This window comes from Sphaeramia orbicularis, chromosome 15 (genome assembly GCF_902148855.1).
Source record: "Sphaeramia orbicularis chromosome 15, fSphaOr1.1, whole genome shotgun sequence".
In the NCBI taxonomy this organism is placed as follows: Eukaryota; Metazoa; Chordata; class Actinopteri; order Kurtiformes; family Apogonidae; genus Sphaeramia; species Sphaeramia orbicularis.
The window spans coordinates 32412723-32425271 of NC_043971.1; the positions used below are offsets into that span (position 1 = coordinate 32412723).

General features: G+C 38.2%; 1 protein-coding gene across 2 annotated transcripts in view; it reads right to left on the bottom strand.

The window, feature by feature from the left end:
* insyn2ab (inhibitory synaptic factor 2Ab) overlaps window positions 1-12549 on the bottom strand; it is a 35255-nt gene that overhangs the window by 2134 nt on the left and 20572 nt on the right. The window lies entirely within an intron of this gene.

Genomic DNA, 12549 nt, shown 5'->3' on the forward strand with positions numbered 1-12549 from the left:
ATTTGTTTTTGCTCTTTTGTTTTTGCCAACAATAGCGTTATGTAACTTCCTGTGATTGAGCTGAAATCCAAAAGGTGTTTTCATACAATAAATGAACTAAACAAGAGATCAAGTCTTTCAGCGGCAGGCTTACAGGAGTGATATTTTGCTTTTCTAAACGGAATGATGCATTTTAAACCATTTCCCTGTGGTCTACATAAACTGTAAATGCTACGCTTGGGTCTGAATTCTTCATTAATTCAACTCCACAGGTCCATCTTTAACCCTATTTCTGAGTAATGACACCAGAAAGGTCATTTTGAGCGCTGGCCCTTTAAATGTACATGAGCCACTCCACGCCCCACCCCCTCCAGGTTGTTGACCGTGCTCTGTTCTGTTTAGCCATGTGTGTTCGTTAATACAACCAACAATTGAACGTTTTAGGTAATCAGCTCGCAGTTTGGACATATTTTCAGTTTTTACTACAACTGCTGCTGACAAACAATTATGTCATACTCGGAGAAATGTTCATCCGAAGTCTTGACCTTATATGTGCAAATATGGTGACGTAACTAGTTTTAAAACATAACAAATTAAGCAAGAATTGAAACAAATTGTAGAAATCCACTCGATTTTTGCCGGAATGAATATTATGATAGCTTTGCAGCACCTGGAGGGTTCAAATTCAAACTTTATGAACTATTAGGGTCCAAATACACAAATAAATGTACCAAAGACTAATAAAAGTGGGTGATATGACCCCTTTAACCCTATAATGCCAAACGTATCATATTTGATACATGAGTTTTGAAGCCCTCTACATGATCAATATGATATTTCTTTCTTGAAAAACCTGATGTATACAATTAGATACATGCAATACACAGATAATCCACCAGGGGGGAGGAATTTGTTCACCAGAGGCCTTTCCAGTGACACTGCAAGATTGTCATTAATGAGGAAGGAGGCAGAACTTTGCCAATTTTGAAAAGAAATTACCTATTTGTTAGACATGTTTGTGTTATATTATGTTGTTGTTTGTTCAAAAATAATATTTGAGCATCAAGACCTGATGTATCAAATATGATACAAAATTGAAACTCATACATAGAAACTGATATTTGAAAAAAAATTTTGGTAGTTCAGAAGGACCAATAAAGGGTCCAGTCTCAAAGAACTGGAATTTTCTGTAAATGATTTAATGGTTCAGGCTTTACAGGGTTAAAGATCTGCACTGTGGTGGGAGGGAGGTTTGAATCAAACTAAACGACAGGTAAATGTGAAAGCACACAAAGGCCTTGTCCACACTGAGATGAAAACAATATAGTTATTTTCTGTTTAAAAACATTTTCGGTAAACACAGTACTGTCTGCACAAAACCTCTGAAAATGCTGAACTGTATATACCAGGCCTGTAGGTGGTGCTGTAACACACTCCCCCCAAGTTACGCCAAAAACAATGACAAAGACATGGAGCATGTACATAGAACTCCTGTGATGTAAATTGTTGCTATTGTTGGAGGGTTTAGCACATGTGGATTAACATAGAAAAAATGCGTACGTGTTGTAAACATGGAAATGCAGTGGTGCCATTTTGAGATTTGTTCACTCTGGGACCTGGTTTAAAAAAATCTGCATATTCCAGCTCCCAGAATGCTTGTTCCATGTGGATGAAAAAGCCATATGATAAACAATATTTTGCGGATTCTCCTGTACTCGCCTCAGTGTGGGCGGCCCCTGCAAATTTCTTGCAAAACCAAATTTGTAATGTCTGTAAAGTATTGATTTCTCTCCTTGGTAGCTCTAAAATTTCACTTTCAGTTTTTGACTTATGTTAGTCTGTTAGTTTTTTTTTCCCTATGTTAGTAATCCACCAACGTCCAGATGGAAACTAGGAGGGAGGCAAATGGTTCAAATCCACTGACAGACACCCTGGCAGCACTTATCTCTTACAGCACATATCCATTTTTCAGAGTCTCCTCTGAGTAATACAGTCCCTTTGCATCATCTCTGTATTTTGTATGCATGCAGTCAAAGGGCTTTTCCTGCATAGATTACATTTATATTAAAAAAAAAAAAAAAAAAAAAAAAAGAGCCAGAATGTGGGCTGCTCCTGACATCAGACTTCCACATACGCCTGTGTAATCCCATGCTGGTCATCGTCTGATTTTGTTCAGCCACCGTAGTTGAACTCTCTCTCCGATTAAATCTCTCAGGCCTGGGAGAAATGTGGGGCTTAATCCCATCCAAATGAAACCATTGAGAGACCAAGCAGACCCTGATTAACTGCCTGTATTCAAGCAAGGGATAAACACTATATTATACATCATCCCTTTTCACTTTATTGCTATTGATCTGTAGGACTCTTTTTAATGTATTTATTCCTGGGGTATGCAATATATTTTGAAAGCATCTGTGGAAATAAAAGAGAATAAATCGTCTGCAATGTACCTGCCAAAATCACACCCTGTGACCAAAAATATCAGCTTTTTTTCGACAAACCCTACTTTAAATAACATCTGCTTAGGCACAAACAGTGCCACCATTTTATTTTGTATTACTAGATCTCGGTGGACATACCTAACTTATTACACTTCAGACTTTCTTGTAGGATAGGTAGAATTCTGTGTTTCTTTTGTAACTATACATCGGATTTGAAGGTGAAGTGAGAGATTCCCGAGAAAGACTGTGGATATTTGACCTCATTAGCGGAGGCATTGTATTGGATCCCTATTGTTTATTCCCAAACTCATGAAACTGTTATGTTGCTGACTGTTGCTTAGCACCTGGAATATTTTTTGTGGATTTTTTTCCCCGTTATTTACAGAGGCAGGATTGTGCAGCTGCATATTGGGGGCAGTGCCATAGGGAACCCTGCCAAAAAATTAAACAGGAGGATGGGGGGGGGGGGGGGGTAGTGAAACAACAAAATTTTTATTAGATTCAAGCCAAAGAAAATACAGGGAAAAAAGAATATTCTCTGAGATCAAAGTGTTATATTTACTAAAATATACAAATTTACCACAAAAAATGAGACAGAAGCCACTTTTACACAGAGACAGATCCTGGAAAAAAGGTGAGATAGTGATCCCACCTTTTTTCCACCATTGACCGATTTACACAGCCAAGGCAAAGGAGTAAAAGACATAAGACAGGCTGGACTTTTACACTGCTTTCCGGAAACAAAGGGGCGGTGACGCAGCGCAGAGTATAGTGCGTATATGGAGACACTGGCATGGATTTTACAGCAGCTGCCCCAGGTGCCACTCTCCAGATGAAAATGGCATGTATGCGGCATCCCTGGCACGAATCCATGCCAGTGCCTTCATACACACCCACTGTCTCTCAGATGTGGGGGTCACCGTCATCAAAACGTCACACTTTGGTTGCGGAACAAGAGGTGTTCCTTTTACACAGCCTTCCAGAATCATGATTCCACCATTATCATTTATCTCTGTTACTACCTCCAGAGGCCTTACAAAGCCGCAATAAAGGTGGGACCAAATGATCCCACCATTTTGTCTACACAGACGTCGTTCCAGAATAAAGGCTAAATATTCCCGTAACAGAAGTGCTGTGTAAAAGCCGCTATAGACTTACACTGAATGTCTCTCCAAAAATACAGAGCCTATCATTTTTTTCCCCCAGGAGTCATTCTGGTGTTTGTTTTATTTATAAACTGTAGGTGTTCTGGTGGTACATCTTTAAATCACAGCTCCATTAATAAGACTTTAAGGCTGATGATTTCTGGAGCTTGAACATTATTCCTCCTGACAGACTAATCAACTGTTTTACACAGCACTTTCACCTTTATTTCGCCGTTATTCCGGGGCTATAGGTAGCCATGTTAGGAATAAATACAGATCCTTTAAGGCAGTGTTTCTCAAAAAGTGGGGTGGGAAGGCTTGCCAGGGGGGGCATGGACCATTCCTAGGTGTTTATTTTTTCTTCAGGTTTGAACATGTAGCAGGTGGAACTAATGTTTTAGCACTGGAGCACCCTGGACTCATTTTAGGGACGTACATCAAACAAATCTACTGCCATGGTGATCTGTCACTAGACTAGACAAAGAGTTTAGGTTTAGAGAGTGGACAAGGATTTGAGTGGAAAAGAAAAATGTGCAATGTTTCTGTTTTTGCACAGTTTGTGCAATTTGCACTTTGATGTTCTGAGATGTGCAACGTAAACGGGCTCATTGCAGCCACTGATATTGTTAAAATGTTCATCTTTGTTACCAAAATGTGTTTGTTGTTCGAAAAAAAAAAGTACCTTATTGTCATAGTTGTAAGATAATTACACATTTCCTATTTTTATTTTGAAAAATAATGTCTCAGGGAGCAGTCTTGTTGAGTTCATATGTATTGTTCAATCAGAAATCTATGTTATTTTCAATTTGCACAACAAATTATTCAAGGAAAAGCAAAAAGTATCCTTACAATATTGATGTTTCTTTCAATAAAAGTAATAATTGTACCACAGGTACAATGTTGTTGGGGTTGAGGGGGGCTTGGAGATTTTTTGTGCTCCAAAGGGGGGCCTGACAGAAAAAAGATTGAGAACCACTGCTTTAAGGGTTATAGATGACGTTTGAGTGACTGGGTTGTGCATAACACTTTGCATTTTGTTTCAGCAACAAAACACTTGGGTTTAGGAAAAGGTTTGTTATGAAGCCCTCCAGTGTTGGTTCATGCCCTTATTTAGATTCATTTGTTGCCATAAGATAAGTGTGTATAGTGAGGTTGTCATAACAAATGGATCTCTGGAGATATTATCCCCCGACCCCTCTGTTTGTGGTGTAGGTGTGTTGAAGGTACACACATGATGAAAAGCTAAGGAATATTTGTTGTAGTGCATTGGATCACTATGGCATACTCCACTTTTTAACAATTTAGAGTGTATAGTCATGTGACTGATGGAGTCCTGGAGGTCAAAACGCCCTTCCAAAGTGATGACCAAATCTGGACACTGCATAAAACCACCACACTGGCAGTCAATACTCCCATCTGCTCCAAGCCCCTTATGTTTGGATCACTTCTCAAAATAACAGAAAAACAAGAAATGAGAACAAGCTGGAAGTTTGGGGCATTCACAATCCATACATCATCTGTCGCAGTATTTCAATCACGAAAAGCAGCAAAAGCCCTGCCAGGGTTCCACTTTGGCGATGTTTACATACAGTACATCTTGTGGAGAATCCCCCTCTTCCACTGTTGCCAGGATGAAAAAGTACAAAGGTACGGATATTTATATGTGTTCTTGATCTGGGGTTAACAAAGCTACTGTTTGGAAAGTGTATCAAAGCAAAGGTTATTATTAATTAGCGATCTTTAAAGCTGCAGTGCATGATAGTTTTTTGGCATCATTGTGAAAAAATTCTATAATTACCCTTTCAGCAAGTTATAATTCAAGTGGTCTGACAGGAAACAAAAAATGTACCAACTGCTGTGGACTGTTTTTGAGCCGTAGAAAAAATGACAGAGACTTTAATAATAGTTGTTTTCAGACTGGTAAGAGCTTCACATACACAGCTGTCAGCTGCGAATACTAATCATTGATCAGATTCAGTGTAATGTGACTCCATTGCTCTACTCCGAAGCTTCAAAGTGCAACCTGAAAATGGTGTTAAGTCATCTATATCTAGATTTAGTTTGGTGATTTGAACCAAGAGAGGAAAATCTGTTTTTTTCCCATTAATTTTGACTCCTACAGCTTTAACCAGCTATCAAAACTTTTTCCAAAGTCAGTTTAACTCATTCCTTTGGTAGAGGCACATCCCGTCAAATGTCAAAATGTCGGTTAGTGCTTCCAACTGGACAATATCCAGCATTTTGGCTGAATAAACATGTCAGGATACTCAATGGGCAGTAAAAGAAAACCTTGCGTTGCTGTCCTGGTGGGTGTTCCCTCACATAAAAACAATACAAGGACTCTTGGCCAGTCGTCATCTTTTCCACATCTACCTGCTCCACTAACTCTGATAATGGAAAACAACAGCATGCTTTGATAGGAAGACATATTTTATACACACACGCAGCAGTATATAATGCCATAATGATGATGATCCTACAATTACTGGGTGAGTCAATTTAACAAGAAAGAGATAGGAAATGATAATTATACTTGGTGCATCCATGATCTACCTGTAATCAAATATAAAACCATGAATTAAATGATGCTTCTATTGTGGGGGATATAACTGAAAATGCTATCTTTATGCAGCTGTCTTCTCTGTGTTCAAGTCAAAACACAAAATGTACAGCCACAGAGTACAACAGTAGTCCTGTCTGGCACAAAATTAATAGTGATCAGTAATTAAAGCTGTCAATCACAATCACCTTACATTTATCTAAAAACACAGTCAATTATGCCAAAAATCTATCCCATGATGTTCTATCATTGGGGGGGGGGGGTGTGTCTACAGTCACTTTTTCTTGTCAGATCACATGAATCACAATATGCTGAAAGGAAATTATGAAGTTTTTGGCCCAATGATGGTCATAAATATCACAAAATGCAGCTTTAATCAGGCAGCTGCATCTGATTCATAAAGTTAAGCTGAAGATAGAGTACCCTTTTACACCAAATCTTACATCTATTAGGTTTATGTGTCAGAAAAAAAAAAAAAGACTTAAGATATATGATTGATTTATAAAGCAAAGCCTGGTCAGAATGGTTAACTCACTTTATTATTCCTGTATGGAAATTCTGTCTCTGCATTTTTAACCATCCTAATACACAAAGCACTAAGCATTAATATTAGCACATAGCACACATTAAACATTACGACCTCAAGATCTTCATCAACACTGTGGTCAAGCACACTAGAAGGAGAATGACACTGAAACATATACATGTGTGTTTTTTAACGGCAGAGGAAGCCAGAACACCTAGAAGAAACCCACTCAAAACCTTTTTGGTGTGATGAGGAAGGGCTAACCACTGTGCCACCCATGTGTAGGGATGAGAACCGAAAACCAGTTCTTTTTGAGAACCAGATCCCAGTAACCCAATTCCTTGGAATTGTTTGCCTGCCTGCTTAACGATTCTGCTTATCGATTCTGCCTTTGCATGCGCAATGACGTCACACGTATGTTGCATTGTTTTGGCCAGAATGTAGCCAACATGGTGTTGAGGCAGAAACGGTCCAAAAAGATGACACCAGGTCCACCTGTAACACTTGCAAGGCCTCCATTTCTTCAAAAGGGTGAAATCCCTGACAATATGTTCAAACATTTGTCCACACAGCATGTGATTCATTTGACACGCTACTTAGCGGCGCTTGTGGATCTAGCGGCAGAGTGAACCCCACGTCGTCATCCAGGTCCAGTTCCAGTTCCAGTGCGGGCAACAAATGTCGTACCCCCTCAAATACAAGTTTCCGAAGGTAGGGGAAAGGAAATGAGGTGCACAACAACGGGAGAGAAGCCAAGCCAAGTCGAACTGGTTCCATGTAGTGGAAATGCGGCAATAGAGGAATTAGTTAAGCATCTTTAGTTTCACTTTCACTGTACGCCGCCCCCCCCCCCCCTCAAACCGGGCCTGGCATCATCTGTTATTTTTATTTGTACATACTGTATATGTTATATTTTCTGTGCAGAGATGGAAATATAAAAGATAGTTAATGCAAACACACCTGTTTGTACCCTTTTATTCCCTCACCCAATGAGAATCGATAAGAGAATCAATAAAGAATCGGCTCGATAAGCAATATCGATGACGGAATCGGAATCGTTAAATTCCTATCGATTCCCATCCCTACCCATGTGTAGTGTGTAGTAGGGATGTCCCGATCTGGATTTTTTTTGCTTCTAATCCGCTTCTAATCCGATCCAATACCAACTTTTTACAATGAAATTTCAATTTAAATTTGGAGACATTATTTATAGGTTATTATGCCATTATTTTACTTGAGATTCCAATTGGGCTGAATGTGGAACCTGAACTAAAACAAGTATGACACCTTTGACTCTTAATAACTTTAGTATAATTCAAATCTAAAGATCAATATCAGCTGCCGATCTGGCATTTTTTTTGGAAGATTGGACCAATCTGGGCCTGGTTCTGGGAGTGGGGGGTGAACAAACGTCCTGCCCCCTCAAATTAAAGTTTCCGAAGGTAGGGAAAAGGAAAATTAGCTGCACAACAGCAGGGGGCTTAGAGGAATTAGTAAAGCATCTATAAGTTTCACTTTCACTTTAAGGTCTGGTAGTGATGTGGAAGTCGTTTTATTTTCAACCCGCAGGGCTTATGTGGAATTATTTGACCCGACATAACCTGCCCCGCAAATAGACTGACATTCTTTTGACCCGCCCCAAACCGACCCACGAGTAACCCGCTGCTCCGTGCATCACAAACGTATAGCACCAAACGCACCCCCATATAATACCTGGACGGACCTGACCACTACAGCAGTGGCAAACATACAGCCCTTGGGCCAAAAACAGGCCTGCCAAAGGTTCTAATTTGGCCCCCAGTATAAATTTATTTATATATATTTATAAGTTATTAAGGGTCAAAGGTGTCATACTTGTTTTAGTTCAGGTTCCACATTCAGCTCAATTGTGATCTCAAGTAAAATAATAGCATAATAACCTATAAATAATGACTTCAAATTTAACTCGAAATTTCATTGTAAAAAGTCAGTATTGGATCAGTATCGGCAAAACTAATCCTAAAAATAACTGGATCGGAAGCCAAAAAATCCAGATCAGGACATCACTAATGTATAGTGACCAGTGATGTGCATTATGTCTATAAGCCACATTTTTTGGAAGAAATCTCCAAAATGTTGAAGTTTACCCCAACTTTTTGAAATAGAGGCTAAACTACTGCTACGTACCTTGTTAAAATTAAAGACTGATCTATTTGTTTTATCTCATATATCCTTACACTGTTCAGGCTGTTGTAGGGAAGAGAAATATATTCCGTCTTGTGTTAAAAGTTCAACTGCCACATTGGTTTGAGGCATTTTTCTTCTTACATTTCTTCATTTACTATGTACCTAATAAGTCAGTTCTTGAAAAGGTGCATACTTCTACATTCACAGTTCATCGCCGCCATTTACTGTCTAAAGGATTAAAGAGAACAGACGCTGCCAAAAGAGATGACATCTGACATGTGAAGGTCAAACACATCGTCCCCTCCTTGTCTACAGGCAGACAAATAGACGTTCAGGTACAAAGCCAGACCCGATAGGCTAACTGCTTTGATGGGCAGTGTAATTAGTTGGCTGAAGGATATGCTATACTCAACGTGACATAATGAATCTTGGGAACTGTCCTCACCCTTAAGATAAGTGTCAGTTAAGAACAGAGCTCTATTAAAGCCTTCAGGGGAGAAACTGGCTGCAGAACTGGATCGTACTTTGGCAGGCTGAGACGTCCAATGAATCATTATGTTTGATTAAATAAAAAGAAACTAAAATATGTGCAGACGCCTGAGTATGGAGAAGAAGACATTTCATTATCATTTTTCATGTGAAAAGTATATTAAAGTCTTCCTTCATTCAAAAGTGAGTATTTTTTCCTGTTTCACTTTGATTTTCTGTCATTGGTGTCAGGATGTTGTCATTTTAATCTATTTCTTGGTATAGCCAATCATAATATATGATACAAGAGCAATGAGGAACAGTCAGATTTTAAGGAGAACAAGATCAGTTAACCCATAAAGGCCCAAAAATCCACTATCGACCAAAAACATCTACTAATATAAAATGTTTAATACCTGTTGATCCACTAATCCTATCAATCCATGTACATAATTGGTGAAAAATGCAGGTTGTCATCCTTTCGTAGTCATCAGATATGACCCACTTGTACATTCAGAGGCTCCATAGTTACCATGGAAACACTGTCATCTTCTACAACATTGATTCACCAGTAAAACCCATGGAGTTTAATAAATGACAGTAGATAGAGACACTTGTTTTTACATTAAGTTATTGATATCTTTGCTGAAAAAGTCACTTCTAATAAAATAATCTCAACTTTAATCTGAGTATTTATGAACATCTACATGATCACTGAATTACATATAGAAAAATACCTGATTTTTACTGAAAAAATGCAAAATACAGAGGATAATATTATAATAAATGGTGATAAATCACATAAGAAAGGTTACATCTACAGAAAAATGAATTTGAGAACTGCCACAAAGTAACACTGGGTCAAAATAAATATGGGTTAAAATAAACAATATTTACCAATGCTTAGATTCTGTATTTTTTGGTTAAAGAGGTGGAGAAAATCATATCAGACACACTATTATTTGATGCAGAGTTATGTCTTTATAACATTACCAGTCCGACCCAAGTGAAGGGGATTAAAACGAACCAGGTTTATGTTCCTTGTAGTGTTCTGGTGACCCCTTGCAGTTGTGCGAATAAGTGAGGCTATAAAGACAAACCCAGTGATGTCATTAAAGCGTAGTTTTACTGGGCGTCTGTCTGGATGTGCAGGTGTGGATGTGAGACAGGAGTAGTTCAGGGACATTGGTATAACATAAAATCCAAACAAACCATATGAGACTCTAGAAAGGTTACAGTTTGACCTTTCTGTTGGTTTTACCATTTAATAAAGCCCCCCCTCCAAAAAAAAGTCCTTTTCCTTTCCCACACAGAATGGAAGCAGTGAAACCCTTCAAACTTTCTACAGTTTACTGAGAAAAAGAGCAATTCTACAGTGTGTGCTGTTGCAACACTGGTGCGCTTTAATAGATTATTTCAGATTCAGGCTGAAAAACAGGGTAACTGATCAAAGCAACAGTTTTACATGGAGAAATCACTGGCCTCATATGAGTCCAGTGGTTCTGAATTTAGCTAGAAAATGGCTTTAGACTGACCTGTTGAAAAATGAATGAGGTCCAACTGAAGGACAGATGAAGTGGACCCCACAAATGGATCAGATGAGTAACACTGATAGTTTTATAAAATGTCATTAGATGGAGTCAGTCTGTACATTCACACTTAAGTACGACTCTATATCATCATCACAGTGAGAAGTGAGTTGAGCTGTTTTTTTGAACAAATTTGTCAAGTTTTACATTCATCATCACCAACAATGCAGTTCATCACAATTAGGCTGCGTTCAGACTGCAGGCAAATGTGGCCCAAATCCAATTTTTTTGCCCATATGTGACCTGTATCCAATCTGTTAAAGACAGTTTGAACAGCACAAATCTGTTTTATTCAAATCCGACCCAGGCCACTTTCATATGTGGTCCTAAATCCGATATGCATCCAATATTTTACAATGTGACTTCAGTTTGAACAGCCAGGTCGCATTTATCCAACCTTTATGTCACTGAAATGCGACAAACGTCACAATTCTGCGTCCCAGGAGAAGAAACAAAAAAACATTTTTTTTTTACTTTGATAAAACTTCCCTTTAATGTCAGACTTTTTTCCCCCCTTTATTTTTCTTTTGCAGATGAACAAAGAAATAACATTACCCCTCCTGGCAGAAAAATATAAATCCACACATACAGAAAGTACATAGTTAAAAGTAATTACCATAAAATTTAAGATTTTCTAGATGAATAGAAAAAAGTAAATAAAATAAATAAAACTAAATAAATGAAATAAAATAAAATCACAATACAATTACAGGGTGGGGAAGCAAAATTTACAATGAACATTTAGTTGTTTTTTCTCAGCAGGCACTATGTCAATTGTTTTGAAACCAAACATATATTGATGTCATAATCATACCTAACACTATTATCCATACCTTTTCAGAAACTTTTGCCCATATGAGTAATCAGGAAAGCAAACGTCAAAGAGTGTGTGATTTGCTGAATGCACTCGTCACACCAAAGGAGATTTCAAAAATAGTCGGAGTGTCCATAAAGACTGTTTATAATGTAAAGACGAGAATGACTATGAGCAAAACTATTACGAGAAAGTCTGGAAGATACTATTAAAGAAGAATGGAAGAAGTTGTCACCCGAATATTTGAGGAACACTTGCGCAAGTTTCAGGAAGCGTGTGAAGGCAGTTATTGAGAAAGAAGGAGGACACATAGAATAAAAACATTTTCTATTATGTACATTTTCTTGTGGCAAATAAATTCTCATGACTTTCAATAAACTAATTGGTCATACACTGTCTTTCAATCCCTGCCTCAAAATATTGTAAATTTTGCTTCCCCACCCTGTATAAAATTATGAAATCAGACCATAGTATTGTACAACTGTAGCACAAAATAGGAAATCAAGTCTTACGGAGCTGTGATTTTTCAAGAAAGCCATGTATGGACCCCATAAACAGGCACATTTCTTGTCCTTCTTTTTAACAATATATGTTAGCCTTTCCAAGGTGGGAAAAACATACTTACTTCCGTAAACACAGTATGTGCCTGCGTGGTCACGTATAACATCAGGATGTCTTTTATGCATGTGGGTCACTTCGGGGTCACATTCTGTTCATACTCAAAACTGATAGAAGTTTAATATGTAATATGAACGAGCACACAAAAAAATTGGATTTCACCAAAAAATCTGAATTGTGCATTAAGACCTGCTGTCTGAGCGTAGCCGTAGTTCATAGGATTCTGTTTACAGCTCCAAAAAA